The following is a 16074-nucleotide window of genomic DNA, read 5'->3' as shown; positions in this document are numbered from 1 at the left end:
TAACTTTGCATTCTCTGCTTTGCAGACTCCTGCCTGGAAGCAACAGATCTGAAATCCCACAGTAGGACAGACAGGAAGATCATGGCCATAAAGAATTCAGGAATAGGTGATCCTTAGCAGGTTGGTTGGCAGCTGGCACCAGATTTAGGAATTTTTTCATATAGGTCAGTATTTTCTTGCAAAAATGTCTACTTTACCTCCCTTCACGCCAGGTCTGTTTATTTTATACAAAGTACTTTCTTGTTATGTTGCTATTAAAGATCATGGTTGTGAAGACTATGAGCACTTAAAAATGCTCGTGACAATGAAAAAAGCAGATTAAAAAGTTGTATGAACATTGTGATGGCAACTAAAGTGACAAGAGAATGATGGAACTAAGGTAGTGGGATTATGGGCAATATTTTCCTCCTCTTTCTAAGTTTCCTGTAATGTAACTTCCATCATACCTTTCAAAGTTAGAAAGTAAAATTTCAGGTGGTGTCCCCAGACATGGGTTTCCTCCCACCAACTACAGGTAGAGTCACCAGAACAGTTAACCCCACACCACACAACTACTACCTGGACTCCCTGAATTACCACCTAGATCCACAGTTTGATCTTAGATGACATCACCTTGGATGACCTGTTCTATATCTGAATTACTGAGTTCATATAATGAAATTTATTATAACTCAAAAATAACTAACTTATTTTTGATAAAAAATTAAGATTTATTCTTCCATTGCCTGATCCCATTTTTGAATCTTGCTGAAACCTACAGTACCTTGGATCCCTCTGGGGGAGGTGTGGGTGCCTGCTCAACCCCCCACCCTTGAACCCCTTTCTTCTGAGGCAGCCCTGATGCATGGGGTGGGCCCTCAGCAGCCATGTTTGTGTTTTAGGTCCTGCCCCTAGACCCAGCTGGGGGCATAGGAACCTGGCCTGAGCTGGGCAAGTCAGGTTCTCTTTCTTAGAAATTTCAGAATTTTGAATGAAGAGACCCAGGTCCTAGGGGTTGCTGTAGCTGAGTTCTGCAGGGGGCAGTTCTCTAGAAAGTCCATAATAAACTCCTGCTACTTGGATCCCCAATTTCTGTTCCTTCTGAGATTTGGTTGGTCAACATTCCCTGGGATCCTCCCCCTCCAAAAATAATATTATTTTATCTATCTATTTATCTATTTATTTATTTATAAGCTGGCTCTAATTGATTTTTCTTTCTTATAACTAAAAGAATCTTAACTCATAGAGATTATATTTGAGATCTCTTTATTATTCATATAAATATTAGGCCATAAGTATTATTCTGATTCTCTTCCCAGTGATGATGTCCTGAAAACCTCACGTACCGTCTGCCGTGGTTGCATCTTAAAAGCGGGAATGTTGGCTTCAGTCAGACTGATTTCAAGTCTCAACTCTGCCTCTTTGAGCCTGAGTTTCCTTATGGGGTAAGTGGACACTTAACGCTCAGCTGCAGGGCTACTTCGGGGTTTAAATGAGGGCGTGCACGGGGCATGGCACACAGGATGTTTCTGTACACACCACACGCCCTGCCCCTTATGTTCTGTCTCAAGCCAGAAGATATTGGTTCTTCTTTATTAACTCATGGTCCAAAAAACTAAATCCTATTTTGCAAAACAGTCTATATCTATACGCGCACTTCTCACATCGCTTTTCTCTCCCCTAATCCCAACACTTGATTTGAAGCATGTCCTCAAGGCTTTCTGTTTCCTAACCAGGATTTCCTGAGCCTTAGACGTGCTTGTCAGGTTTCTTCTGACATAGAATTAGTGTCCTCACACAAGTCCCTAACAATACGTAGTGGTTAATGGGCTTGAAACATCTTTGGAAATGCTTTACCAGTATCCCATACATTTGGCCCAGGAATAATAATAATTTACTGAGGGCTTACTCTGTGCTTTGCTTGCATTATCTCATTTAATCTTCATGCAACTCTGTGGGGTAGGTAATACCATCACCCCCATTTTACAGAAGAGGAAACTAAGGCTCAGAGTAGTTAAGTAACTTGCCAGTGTCACATAACTAGTAACTGGTAGAGCTGAGTCCAGAGCCCTGCTTAACTTAACTATGCTAAATTACTCTGCTAATTTACTGCCTTTACATCACCTATGGTCAACTTCCTGGCCTGTTCTCAGGGTGTGATGAGCCAAGCACCAGGATGCACCTCTTCATCCTGGGTCCAGAGCAAAGAACTCTGTATCTATGGGCCCAAGGGTCCTAATTTACAGCTCCTGGGGGCACAATATGCTGCTCTTTCCCCCAGAAAGTCCCCATTTGTGCTGCCAGCCTAGGAGTTACTGCTGCTTCTTTTCCTTGTCTCATTCACCTACATGCCATCTACACCTTCAGCTTCTTTGACTTCTGTTTATTGAGCACTTACTTTGTACCACAAAAATGTCCAGAACCGAATTCACAATAAGTATTAGCTCTTGATTCCATCATTAAGATTCACACACACACACACACACACACACACACACACACACACACACACACACACACACACACACACACAAACCCCTCATGACGGCTCCCAGGGCCCTGTGTGAGCCAATGCCAGGCCACATCCCTGGACCACCTCCAACCCCTTCCCTCTCCCTCATGGGCTCTAGCCCTACTGGTTGCTCTGTTCTTCCAGGAATACTCTCAAGCACATTCCTCCTTCAGAGACTTTGCACTTATCATTCCTAGCTTGCTTACCTACTTCCTTCGGTCGAATATTCCTTAAAAATTGTGCTGTGCCCTTTTCACAAATGATCTCATTTTATCCTCAGCAACCCTGGGAGGTAGGTACCACATTAGGTTGAAACTGACAATATTTGACTGCTTGACTCACACGAAAGCAATTTCATATTGTTCAACCTGGTATAATCCTTACTTTACAGATGTAGGAATTGGAGCTTAAATAATTTGGCAAAGGTCACACAGTTATAAAGTGGCAGAGCCAGGATTCAGTCTCAGACCGTTCTTATCCTGAAGTCCATGCTCTTAAGGTCTAAAATGTACCATGTGCATCCGAGACCTTCCCTGTTTCCTTCTTGGATTTTTGTCCTTCCATTTCATCCAGGAACACCTCTATTAAGCTGAGATACAGGGAGACTGAAACACTGATACTTCCACTTTAAGAGCCCAGAGCCTTTCCGTCAACATAGTGCTGCCTAGCTGGATATCCTGCATCTCTGCTACCATCCAGCCCCTGGTGAGCCCAGGCTGCCGAAAAATGTGCTCTACTAGATTTGCACTTTCTGAAAAGTGAAGAGGAATTATGAGCTGTTAGGTATTGGGCACCTGACCTAAAATCAGAGAAGTGACTCAGAAACTGTGGAAGGGAAAAGGAAGCCTGAGAGTTCAAAGACACTTAGAAGGCAAATAACTCTGTAATTCTCTCACCTGTTCAGCAGAAGCCTCCTTAAGAAGTAGGCATAGGGCCAGGGGTTTGGACCTGTCTCTGAGAGTCACTATCAACACACAAACTTAGGGCCTTTAGGGAACACCAGCCACATCACATCTTCCCCCCAACCTCCCTGCAGTCTGCAGGCCAGATCTGGCCGAGGCTTGATTTTGTTGATGTCGTTTTGAATATCATTCCTAGATAATAATGTGTGTTACAGAGTTTACCAGTGACGGAACATCTCCTCAGAAAAAAGTGGCTCCCATGCTCCATTTATCTCTCTGGGTTTCCAGTTGTACTTGGATTTGGGCTTTTCTGACAATTCAGTATCCTGCCGGGTCTTTAAGATTTTTAGAGTATGTCTTGTACACGGAGGGTAATTCCAGAGCCTCTCCCACCATATTATGAAAATGGAAGTCCATTCAGTGTTCTCAAGCAGAGGAGTCACTCACTATCAGACCTTTGGATTTGTTTTTTAAAGGATGACCCTGACAGTTGTCTGCAGAATGGACTAATTCAGGGGCAGAATCTAGAGAAGGGAGACCATTTGAGAGGCCATCGCAGTGGTCCTGGTGAGAAATAGTGTTCACTTGGTCTGGCCTGGGGAGGTGGCAGTGGAGGGACACAGAAAAGAACCAATTCAATAGGTATTGTTGAGGCATCTCTGCAAATGGTACTAGCAACCTGCCTCTGCGGGTGAGCTGAGCAGGTGCTCTGAGAGGACCATCCTACCGTCTTGACCATACAGCTAACGGACCAAATGACCTCTGAACCCTTCCCAACTGGATGATTCTCACACCTGTTATGGAACAGCAGTGACATGTACGCAGTGTTTAATATAATAGTCATGAACCACTTCCACATACAGGGTCTTATTTGATCCTCATAGCAACCCCGGGAGGTACATATTATTTTTCCTATTTTAAAAATTAGAAAATCAGGCTTGGAGAGTTTAAATGATTAATTCAAATACTAATCAGACCCAATAGATCTGGGGTTCAAATGCAGGTCTTCTAACTCCAGATCCCATCCAATCTTCTCTATTGAGCAAAAGTGCCAAGGAGACCATAAAATTGAGAGGAACAAAATCAATGCTGTTATTTTAAAATAAATAAACATTCCATGTTATTAATTGACACAAATAGAATTATAGCAACAGCTGTATCTTAGTGCAGACTATGTGCCAAGAACTGATCAAAGCACCAACTATATGATCACGTTTGGTTCTCACAAGAACCCAGACAGGTAGGAACTATTATTATTTCCATATTATACATGGAGAAACTGTAGGACAGAGGTGAAGTATATTGCCCAAGTTCACACAGAGAGTTAGCTGTGGAATTAGGATTAAATCCCAGGCCACTGTGACACCTGAGTCCACTCTTTAATCTTTGGGGAAAGATGGCCTTCTAAGAGAGAACATATATGCATGTGCTATCATTTGCATAGAACTTCTGAAACTCCCTCTAGGGAGGAAGTCTGGAAGCTAGAATGGGAGGGAGGGATACCAACTTTCATGGTCTGTCCTTTCAAGTCACTTTAATTTTTAACACTGTAGTGATTGCGATTGCTAGCTAGCCACCAATATCCATTCTCCCCTTCTTCCCTTAACTATAGAAACCCTGAGTTTTAGCTGGGTATGTGGGAACCCAACTAGAGATTACATTACCCAGTCTCCCTGGTACTAGGTATTGCCTAGTGGAATAAGGACTAAGTTCTAGCCAGTGGATTGAGGGCACAAGGGACATGTACAGATTCTGGGCTATGCCCTTAAAAGGAATGGATAAAGGTTGCCCTTGCCTTTTCCCCTGTCTGGACCACTGGGATGCAGACATGATGGTAGGAGCTGGAGCATCCACCTTAGACCCAGAGACAGAATCAATATATTGAGGATAAGAGAGCTGCCTTACCAGCGCTGGGCATCCTACTTCTGGACTTTTACCTGAGAGAAAAACAAATATCTATCTTATTTAAACCATTATACTTGTAGGTTTCTTTTTAACAAAGATTTCTACTGTACTTTAACACACACATGCATATATTTCTTTTTTCAATGAAAAAACTAGTTTTAAAAAATATCATGACAGCGAGAACATAGCCTACAGTTTTATATTTGAACAATTATTCAGTGGAGTGGCAGGTGTTCGGGGGAAAAAAAGCTTTTATTTGTTGGATTTTCCAATTTCCCTGGTGTAAATACTCCTCCAGGGCTGATCTCAAGCTGCCAACATGAGGTCACTTAGTGCAGAGTTGGGAAGAGATGCCCAGTTGCCCTTGAGAGGGGTCTGAGCCACCTCCAGCACACCCTGCAGTTACCCCTGAAACCTTTGAGAAAATGCTTTAAATACTAAGTGCAGCAAACTGTGGACATGATCATATAGGATTCCCAGGAGCCTCTAGTATAGATGAATTAGGAAGACTTTTTTTAAAAAAAAAAAGGTTTATTTTTACCTGTGAGACATTGCTCAGACTAGATAACCTTATAAAACATTAAGGATGTTAAATTTCACTTATCAAACCGTGGGTTGGACTCCATATGTTTCACCCATATTATTATAACAGTACTTTAAAAAGATGAAATGTAGAAGTGATGTTGGGAGCACACGGTCATTCAACAGACATGTATCTTCCTGTCTAGAAGGGCAGGGAAAGAGAGAAATCAAATATGGCCTCTGTCCCTGAAACATTGGTGGCTTTTACATGCAGTGTCTAGAAATAAAGCTTCATTTCGGTGATGTTAAGATTTATAATGGTTATACCAAAGAAGAATATTTCTCTCCCTCCAAAATCAGGAAGCAAAATGAAGTCTTTCTTTTTAGTGGTTTAATTCAATTTTACATAAATTGAATCTCATCACAAACAAATGGTGTCACGCTCTGTCAAGAGCAAACTCCACAGGAGGAATTAGAGAGTGGGTACCTTTGAGAAGGTACAGTCCCAAATCTCACTGTCCTTTAAAATCTAAGGACAGTGCGATTTCAATAACAAAGGCTCAAAATCTGTGGGGCTTCAAAAGTTGAGTAACCTTTTCCCTGAGGGAGAATGGTGGAAGCCCTATTGCCTCACCAAGTCTCATAGATAAGCTCCAAAGCATCTGAGTCCATCAACATCCCCTTCTCAAATTTCCACAAACCTTTTCCCCACGGACCAGTGTTAAAACAAAAAATATATCTTTGTGAAACCAGCTCAAGAAATGCTATATCCGGGGCTTCGTTGGTGGCGCAGTGGTTAAGAATCCGCCTGCCAGTGCAGGGGACACGGGTTCGAGCCCTGGTCCAGGAAGATCCCACATGCCGTGGAGCAACTAAGCCCGTGCACCACAACTACTGAGCCTGTGCTTAGACCCTGTGAGCCACAACTACTGAGCCCGCGTGCCGCAACTAATGAAGCCCATGCACCTAGAACCTGGTCTCCGCAACAAGAGAAGACACGGCAATGAGAAGCCCGCGCACCGCAACAAAGAGTAGCCCCCGCTCGCCACAACTGGAGAAAGCCTGCGCGCATCAGCGAAGACCCAACGCAGCCAAAAATAAAAATAAATAAATAAAATTTTTTTAAAAAAGAAAAAGAAATGCTATATCCATGGTCTGAATTCTTCTCTTTGTTTAACACTAATTTTTATTGGAGTATAGTTGATTTACAACGTTGTGTTAGTTTCTACTGTACAGCAAAGTGAATCAGTTACACATATACACATATTCACTCCTTTTTAGATTCTTTTCCCATATAGGTCATTACAGAGTATTGAGTAGAGTTCCCTGTGCTATACAGTAGGTTCTTATTAGTTATCTATTTTATGTATATCTATTTATTAGATATATCTATTTTATATAGATATATATAATATATATATAGTTATATATTTTATGTGTATATGTCAATACCAATCTCCCAATTTATCCCTCCCCTGTCCCTGAATTCTTCTTTTACTTAAAACAATCCTCCACACCTAGAGGTTGCTTTATTTATTTATTTATTTATTTAATTTATTTTATTTATTTATTTTTGGCTGCGTTGGGTCTTCATCGCTGCGTGCAGGCTTTCTCTAGTTGCGGTGAGCGGGGGCTACTCATCATTGCGGCAGGCGGGCTTTTCATTGCGGTGGCTTCTCTTGTTGCAGAGCACAGGCTCTAGGCGCACAGGCTTTAGTAGTTGTGGCACGTGGGCGCAGTAGTTGTGGCTCGCGGGCTCTAGAGCGTAGGCTCAGTAGCTGTGGTGCACGGGCTTAGTTGCTCCGCGGCATGTGAGATCTTCCCGGACCAGGGCTCGAACCCCTGTTCCCTGCATTGGCAGGAGGATTCTTAGCCACTGCACCACCAGGGAAGTCCCTAGAGGTTGCTTTATTTAGGCCAGAATCAGTATTTAATCCACGGCTCTGACAACAAGGTTTAGTTAGGACAGAATTCAAGCATCGACTGAGATCCACATGGACAAATGAACTCGGGGTCACTGTTGCATCTAGAAGTATAAGAGCCACTTCTCTCTCTAGGAGCCCCATGGAAAGGAAAGGACAAGCACAGAATCCCAGGCTGTCTTGCTACTGGTGTCTGGTCGTGGCAGGGGTCACCAGTGGCCCTGAGTAAGTCCACCTGCCAGATGGTTGGATAGCCTACAGGGCTGTCCTGGGTTTATCTTCTTGGCTGCAAGCCTCCTAGCTCCTGCCCAGACTCGCATCAGGAGCTGTGGGGTGTTGTCTGAGCTGCCAGATTCCATCCACAAGCAGAGACTGTTCACCACTGGTAACATCCAACCATTCAGCAATGAGCTTCCGGGCAATTCTTTCAAGAGACTAGATGGATACCTGCAACCAGACTTTATCAGACTTACCAAAGTTTGACCTTATAAACATTTCAATTTTCCAGAGTTCTCTGGCTTGCGTGTGGTTGACAGCTGGACCCTGCCAAGTTCTGAGTCCAACTTTGAAATGTTTATCCTCCACTACCTGCTCCAGAGCACGAGGTTAAGTGGCCAAGGCTCGTGGGTCAGGTGCATGTGGGGCTGCCTGACACACCAGGGTCACATGATAGCACAGATGGCCACCAGCCATGCTTCTGGGCTTTTAGCTCCTGGCAGTTTCCATTATGGCTCTTCTGACAGGCTGTGACTTGGGATGGTACTGGGGGACTGTCTTCTTGTACCTATTGCCACCAGGAAAGCACTACATTATTTTGTGCCTCTATAACACTGTTCTTCAGTTCCCTGGGACTAAAGTGCAAGGACAGTGATAAAACAAACTTGAAGTACAAATAGTTTACCTGAACTCTAGTCAACAAAAAAATTACCAGTGCCTTCTAACTGTAAGGCATTCTTCCAGGAAGTGTGACGTGGCGGGGGGGGGGGTGATACAAAGAAGTAAAAGTGGGCACAAATACGAAGTAAAAAAATAGGGTCCTTCTCTCATGCCGCAGAGGAGGCAGGCTGTGAAACACGTGCTTCCTGCGTCTCTCCTTCCCTGTGAAGTCTGCTCATCGCCCCCAACTCTGTCCAAAGTATTTAGGGTAAACCACACTTGTGAGTGAGCCGTATAACATTGCTGTTTTTCTAGTCAAAAAGGTAGAATGTCAGCAACTTCATTTGGTTCAACCTAGTAATCCGTTCTCCCAAAGCACTTTACGTGTTCCTCTATTACGACCCTGTTTTCGATCTGTCTTGGGAATGATTCGGTATTTACATGACCTTGTCCTCCACTTGATTACAAAACTCCTTGAGAGCATCTCCAGCTAGTACTGCACCTTACACAGAGTAGGGGAACAAAATGAATAGGAAAGTAAATGTGTGTGTGTGTGTGTGTATGTTTCTAAGCAGTGCGCTGGTGTTGGGGATAAAAGGCTGAATCAGCAAGGGCCCTGCCCAGGATGAGCTCGGGTCTCAGTGAGACAGAAGGAAAATTTCACTCCATCAAGCAGGGTTTCTCAGCAGCGGCATTATGGACACTTTGGATCAGGGAACCCTTTGTCGTGGGGGTGACTGTTCTGTGTGTTGTAGGATGCACGGCAGCATCCTTAGCCTCTACCCACCATATGCCAGTGGTATACCCTCCACCCCACCCCCATCCAGCCTTGACAATAACATATCTCTAAACAGGGCCAAATGTCCCCTGAGGAACAAAATCAGCCCTATTGAGAACCACTGCCACAGATGAGCTAAGGTGGCAGGATGCCATTGTGGCAGCTCAGAGGAACTTCCCAGAAAAGATGACACCTGGGGTAGGTCTTGAACGACAAGTATGAACCAGCAAGGTGAAGCAAGGCAGAGGCTACTGCACAAGCCAAGACACGACAGCTTACTCGTACTTTACCTTGACTAGGCTCAAGTGTGACCCGCATATAAGTGAAAGGCAGTGACTTCAAACAAAAAAAATCAGCCTACATACTTTCTCATTAAAAAGTAGATCCCATCAAGTCTTGGTTTCTGATATAACTTTCTTTCTATAAATTCCTCTGCTTTCAGCAATGCTTGGCCCAAACATGGACCTTGATGAATTGAGTGAGGTCACTCAGAACAGTTTCACTGCTTGCGTGGAAGCAATATCAGGAGTTACAATACTATCTTCTCTTGGCAAGGTACTTTACCGCATGTTTTCCTCTCTACTTTTTTCTTTTTTGCATTATATTTTTTAAGTGCTTTAATGAGATGTTGAACACATACAGAAGAATATTTAACATGCAAGCACACAGAGTACCAATGAAGCATGTAACCTCCATGCAGCCGTAGACATAGACTATCACAACCATCTCTGAAGCTCACCGTGCGCTTCTGACATCATTCCCCTCTCTACCCCACAGAGGGGAAAGATTTTTGTGTTTACATTTATTTATTCAACAAACATTTTACTGACTACCTCACGAGGCTATGGGCCAGACTCTGTGCTATAAAGCAGTGAACAGAACAGAACCTTCTCCTACCTTACTTAAAGCACTTTCACATCAGCCATTCAATTTAATTTGATGTTCTCAATATCCCAATGAGATACCTATAAGCAACTAATAATTACTCTTCCCGCCACGTCCTTCACACATGAGGAAATAGAGGCTCAGACTGTTGACTTGTCCCAGGTCACATGGTTACTAAGTGGCAGAACTGGAGCAGGAAGCCAAATGGTTGCCTCCCTCCCATCCTCCTTCCATTGCTCCACAGAGCCTGCCCCTCCCCTCCCCTCCCCTCCACGCCTGACAGCAGATTCACTCCTACCAAATGCCAAGCTCTGCAACTAAAGCGAGGCAACTGCAGAGCCAGGAGATGTGCAGGATTCAGAGACCCCTAATGGCCCTGCTGGATTCAAGATGAACCAGACTGTGTGTTGGGGCAGGGAGAGAAGTCTCTGCAATGAAACAGACCCCAGTGGGGGCAGACTTGTCCCCAGGCATTTGGGTCCATATCAAACACCCATTTGGTTTTTTAATTTTTCTTAAATTTTAATTGAAATATAGTTGGTTTACAATGTTGTGAATTTCAGGTATACAGCAAAGTGATTGCTTTCCATTATAGGTTATTACAAAATATTGAGTATAGCGCCCTGTGCTATACAGTAGGTCTTTGTTTATCTATTTTATATATAGTAGTGTGTATATATTTTTTATAAGATTTATTTTACTATTTATTTAATTTATTTATTTTTGGCTGTGTCGGGTCTTAGTTGCGGCACGCGGGATCTTTGTTGAGGCACGCAGGATCTTTCGTTGCGGTGCGCCGGCTTCTCTCTCTAGCTGTGGTGTGCGAGCTTAGTTGCCCCATGGCATGTGGGATCTTAGTTCCCTGACCAGGGATCGAATCTGCGTCCCCTGCATTGTAAGGCAGACTCTTTACCACGGGACCACCAGGGAAGTCCCATAGTGTGTATATTTTAATCCCATACTACTAATTTTTCCCTCCCCACCCTTTCCCCTTTCGTAACCAACCATAAGTTAGTTTTCTATGTCTGTGAGTCTATTTCTGTTCTGTAAATATGTTCATTTGTATCATTTTTAACGATTCCACACATAAGTGGTATCATGATATTTGCCTTTCTCTGTCTGAATTACTTCACTTAGTATGATAATCTCTAGGTCCATCCATGTTGCTGCAAATGGCATTATTTCATTCTTTTTAATGGCTGAGTAACATTCCATTGTGTATATATATACCACATCTTCTTTATCCATTCCTCTGTTGATGGACATTTAGGTTGCTTCCAAGTCTTAGCTATTGTAAATAGTGCTGCTGTGAACATTGGGATGCATGTATCTTTTCAAATTAGAGTTTTCTCCAGATATATGCTCAGGAGTGGGGTCGCTGGATCATACAGTAACTCTATTTTTAGTTTCTAACCCCCATTTTAAAGTTGCACCACATCAGACAAACAAAGCCATCTTTTTGCCTTTTACATTTGATTGAAAAAAATGGTTATTTGTGGCTGGTTTAATGGTTACTTATGTTGGATAAAGTTGGGGCCATTTATTTAGGACTCAGTTTCTACTTTACTTGCTGGTGTTCTTTGGCAAAGGCCTTCCTGCAAACAAAAATATGGATGCCTCTGATGGCCCAGATGGCAGTAAGACAGCGCTCAGAGGCTGCCCAAGGCAAGACATGGCTTCCATCTAGTGTAGCAACCCTGATCAGTTGGCAGTAACTATCCAGGGTGTTGTCTTGAGAAGACTTGAGGGCCAAAATAGATTAGTGATCATGGGCACTGGAGAATGGATTGGGGGCCCTTATGTCACATATTTACTAACCTGGATATAGCTTGTGATCAGCCAAGATTGACCAAGTACCAGTGAAGACCTCAGACCAGAAGGGTCCATGGTGCCCAGTATCTGGCCTCTCGGTGTGTGAATCACATACTCTATAAGGGAGGCAAAGATCTGGTCCCTGGCTCCTGACCCTTTCAAACAAGGACATAGCCTGATAGGAAAGACTCAGCTCCAGAACCAGATGTGACCTCTAGTGACCTAAAAAGAACTATATACTTGGTCTCTGCCCCCAGTTCCTGACACAGAGCTCCTAAATCCCAAGGAATTTCTTGGGTGACAGGAGCATCGTTTGTTCTAATGAGGTGGCTCTTGGTGGGCTCCTGGATGGCTCAGGATGGGGGCTGTTCACTAGAAAGCCCAAGTCACGATTAGAAGCTTGGAGTTTTCAGTCCCTCCCCCACCATTCCTCTGGGGAGGGGAGAGGGACTGGAGATGAGGTGATAATGGATCATGCCTACATGATGTAGTTTCCATAAAAGATCTTCCGGGTTGGTGAACACATCCATGTGCTGGGAGGGTGTTGCACTCCAACTCCATGGGGGCAAAAGCTCCTGCACTTGGGACCGTCCAGACCTCAACCTATGTACCACTTCATCTGGCTGTTCACCTGTATCCTTTATTACATCCTTTACAGTAAACCAGTAAATATAGGTAGGTTCTATGAGCCATTCTAACAAATATTCGAAGCTGAGGAGAGGGTCATGGGAGCCCCTGATTCATAGCTGGTTGGCCAGCAATACAGGGGACAACTTGGGACTTGGGGCTGGCATCTGAAGTGGGGGTCAATCTTATGGGACCGAGCCTATAACCTGTGAGGTCTGTGCTAGCTCCAGGCAGTTAGTGTTAGAATTGAGTTAAATTATAAGGTACCCAGTTGGTGTGCACTGATAATTGGAGAGTTGTCGGGTATAGAAAATCCTACCCGCCTGATATCAGAAGTCTGAGGAGTTGAGGAAAACAGGGGTTTTCCTTTAGTTCTGCTTGATCCATTAACTCATTCCACAAACATTTATTGCATGCTTTTCTGTGCCAGGTACTATACTGGTCACTGGGGATCCAAAGGCAACCAGATCAGAGCCCCTGTCCTCAGGGAGTTCACTGTCTGGTGGGTGAGACAGATATCAAACAAATAGTAACACTACCGTATAGTGAGGGCTGTGGTAATCTTGCTAGAGCTTGTTGACATGAATGATCAGGGAAGGATGGCTGCCCGTGGCACTGGGGACAGTGTACAAGGACCAAGGAAGTTCTATTCTTCCCTGAAACATTTTGGTGAGACTTTTGTGACCTGTCTATGCTTGATGATACTAGGAAAGCAATTAGAGGCTGGAATCAGGGCCCCTTGGCATTAATGGACAGAATAGGTACCCAGGGCAGCTATATATATCCAGTTATGCAGGTTGTGGCCTGCACAAGGGCACCCAGATTAAAAGGGAAAGCAGGAGGAAGGAAGGGGTGATTTTTACTAATGCTTCCCAAAGGAAGCACCTTTTTCTAACTTGCCCAAGGTGCTGTTATTTGCCAGCAGAGAATCTGGGGAATCATCTTTTTCAATTACCCTGTGATCATGGATGGTAGGACTAACTGAGTTACCTTGTAACTGATGTCGACACATCTTAATAGCCCATGGACATTTCTTGGATCTAAATGGAAGGCCAATTCCCAGGTGTTGCTTTATTTTGGACATGGGAAGTGTTTCTTGACTGGTCCATCAGGGTTCAGCCAGGGGGAGCAGAAGCCCCTGTGAGTTCTGAGGTAAGGGATTTGTTATAGGAGTGAGACCTGACTTCCCCGTGGGAGGAGCTGGGGAGGTGAAGACCTGGAAGGGACTGGAGGGTCAGAGAAGGAGCCACCAAGCACCCAGTCGGATAAGCTAAGTAGACCCCGCCACTGCGGAGGAACCGCAAAAAAAGCCTTCAGGGAGGTTTTGCAGGGAGACTCTGCCCTGTGTGGGTCCCTCCTCCAGGGATCTGCCACCACGCATCTGAGGGAGGGTCTGGGGCTGCTGTCAGGAGGAGCTGGATGTGGAGTGGATGAGAGCGAGGACAAGTGGGACCTGGCACCTCTGTGTCTGCCCGTCACCGAACTTAACCCTGACCGCCTTCCGAGAGTAATGGCCGCCACCTCACGGTCGTCTTCCAGATCTTTTACGAGCTCCTCCTTTGTCCAACTCTAACTCAGGGTTACGGGGAAGGGGAGCTGGGAGAGGTAGTTTTATTTTAGCCAAGTTGCCAGGGTACAAACCACCACGCTTGAAGGAAAGGGTGGGGAGGGGTGTGCAGAATGAAGACACAAACACTGCAGAGTCCTTAGTTCAAAACACCTGAGGTTCTGAGATGTGTGTGTAGCAGAATTGCTTGGGGAGGTGTTGAAAGACAAATTCCCAAGCTCCAACTCTCAAGATTCCGAGGTCGCATCTGGGCACCTGTTTTAGCAAGCTCTATAGGTGATACTGATGCACATAAAGCTTGAAAACCACTGTCACCAACCTTACAAGCAAATAAATAGGTTATTAATCATTTCAACTCTAATGGCCTGCTGTTGAAAGCCCTCAATAACCTACCATTTAGGGACCCTGGGACCGTGATCCAGATGTTGACACTACCCCAAAGTCCCTCCTCAGCTGGACTTTGATAGGTCCTCCATCTGCATGCCTGAACCCTTTCAAAAGCAGATGAGATCTACTCCTGAACTCTTTGAGGGAGCTGGGTGTGGTGGATCGGCAGAGGAATCTCACTCTGATCCTGCCAAGGTGTTGATGGATTGGGAAAGCTGACGTATGCTCCACCCTGTAAACTGGGTTTACTGGTAACTCACACAATGGATTTATTTCATTCAGATGATTACCATTAAACAGTATGCACCTGACAGCCCAAAGTGTGTGGGCATCTGTGCAGGGCACTATGTGAAGCAAGAGAAAATGGTGGGTACCTGCCTTAGAGGTCAGGGAAGACCAGATTTACAGACCCTCCCACGTTCATTATTTGCCCTGGGGCTCTCAGACTCTCCCCCCAGCCACCTACATACACACCGCTTCCACTGGCTCCATGGAAACTTTTGACCCAAAGCTACGGGAAATACCAGCCTCTAGCTCCTTGGGGAGGTAAGGCAGGCAACCCGTTAAGTCTCCAGGGATGATGGGGCAGGGCCTGGAGTGGCCCAGCTAAGGTGCAAGGCTGAGCTGAGAGATCTCCCTGCAGAGCTCCATAGGGTCAGAGTCAAGGCCAGCATGTACCTCTCCAGACCCTCCCTTTCCCACACCTGTGTCTTCTGACTTTGTGAACAGAATCACAAAGAAACTGAAGCACCTTCAAAATGCCCCTTTCCCCTGTCTTCTCCTCCTAGTATTAGTCAGCAGTACTGACTGAACAAATCGGTGGGCTGGGGATCCTCACACGTTAAACCTGCCTTGACAACCCAGGGACCTTGATGCAGAATCCCGAGTTTTCACCCTCAAAGAACCTGACTCAAAAGGTGAGACTGGGAAACTGCATTTTAAATGGTGCCACGAGGAAGTCCCATGCAGATGGTCAAGGACAAGATTCTGGAAAACATTGTCTAGGCAGAATGCTTGTGGAGGTGGGGTGGGAAGAGGAAGGGGCAGACCAGAATAAGACTTCACAGTCTAGGTGGGAAGGCAGATGGCACACAAATGAAAGAGACTTAAGGACAGGCAACACGCAGAGCCCCACAAAGACCCTGGGAGAAAGGAGAATTTACTTAGGTGCGTTGATCTCTGTCTGTTTTGTTCATGGCTGTATCCCCAGCACCTAGCAGGGCTGGGACTAGGGTGAGACAAGCGAGGCACCTAGGGCACAAAATTTAAGGAGGCGCTCACTCTCAGGGGACAGCCCTGCCCTTGCTGCTCCTAGAGGGAGCTCCTGCTTAAATTCTGCGTCCTAGATATCTCGCCAGCTCACCCTCCTCATAGCCCTGAAACCTACAGTTATGCCTAGC

At 45.0% G+C, this 16074-nt stretch overlaps 1 long non-coding RNA gene across 1 annotated transcript in view; it reads left to right on the top strand.

Annotated features, from left to right (window-relative positions):
• Nucleotides 1–14108, top strand: part of LOC309647234 — a 38508-nt gene extending 24400 nt beyond the window's left edge. Inside the window, exons 3-5 of the long non-coding RNA XR_014255876.1 lie at nt 26–164; nt 1299–1424; nt 7878–14108. This is a non-coding gene — a long non-coding RNA (uncharacterized lncRNA). The remainder of the gene's footprint in view (nt 1–25; nt 165–1298; nt 1425–7877) is intronic.
• The last annotated feature ends 1966 nt before the right edge of the window (nt 14109–16074 follow it).

The sequence above is a fragment of the Balaenoptera physalus genome (genome assembly GCF_965194825.1).
Source record: "Balaenoptera physalus genome assembly, chromosome: 17".
Classification (NCBI taxonomy): domain Eukaryota; kingdom Metazoa; phylum Chordata; class Mammalia; order Artiodactyla; family Balaenopteridae; genus Balaenoptera; species Balaenoptera physalus.
The sequence above is the reverse complement of the archived record's forward strand: the minus strand, read 5'-3'. Positions and strand labels throughout refer to the sequence as shown.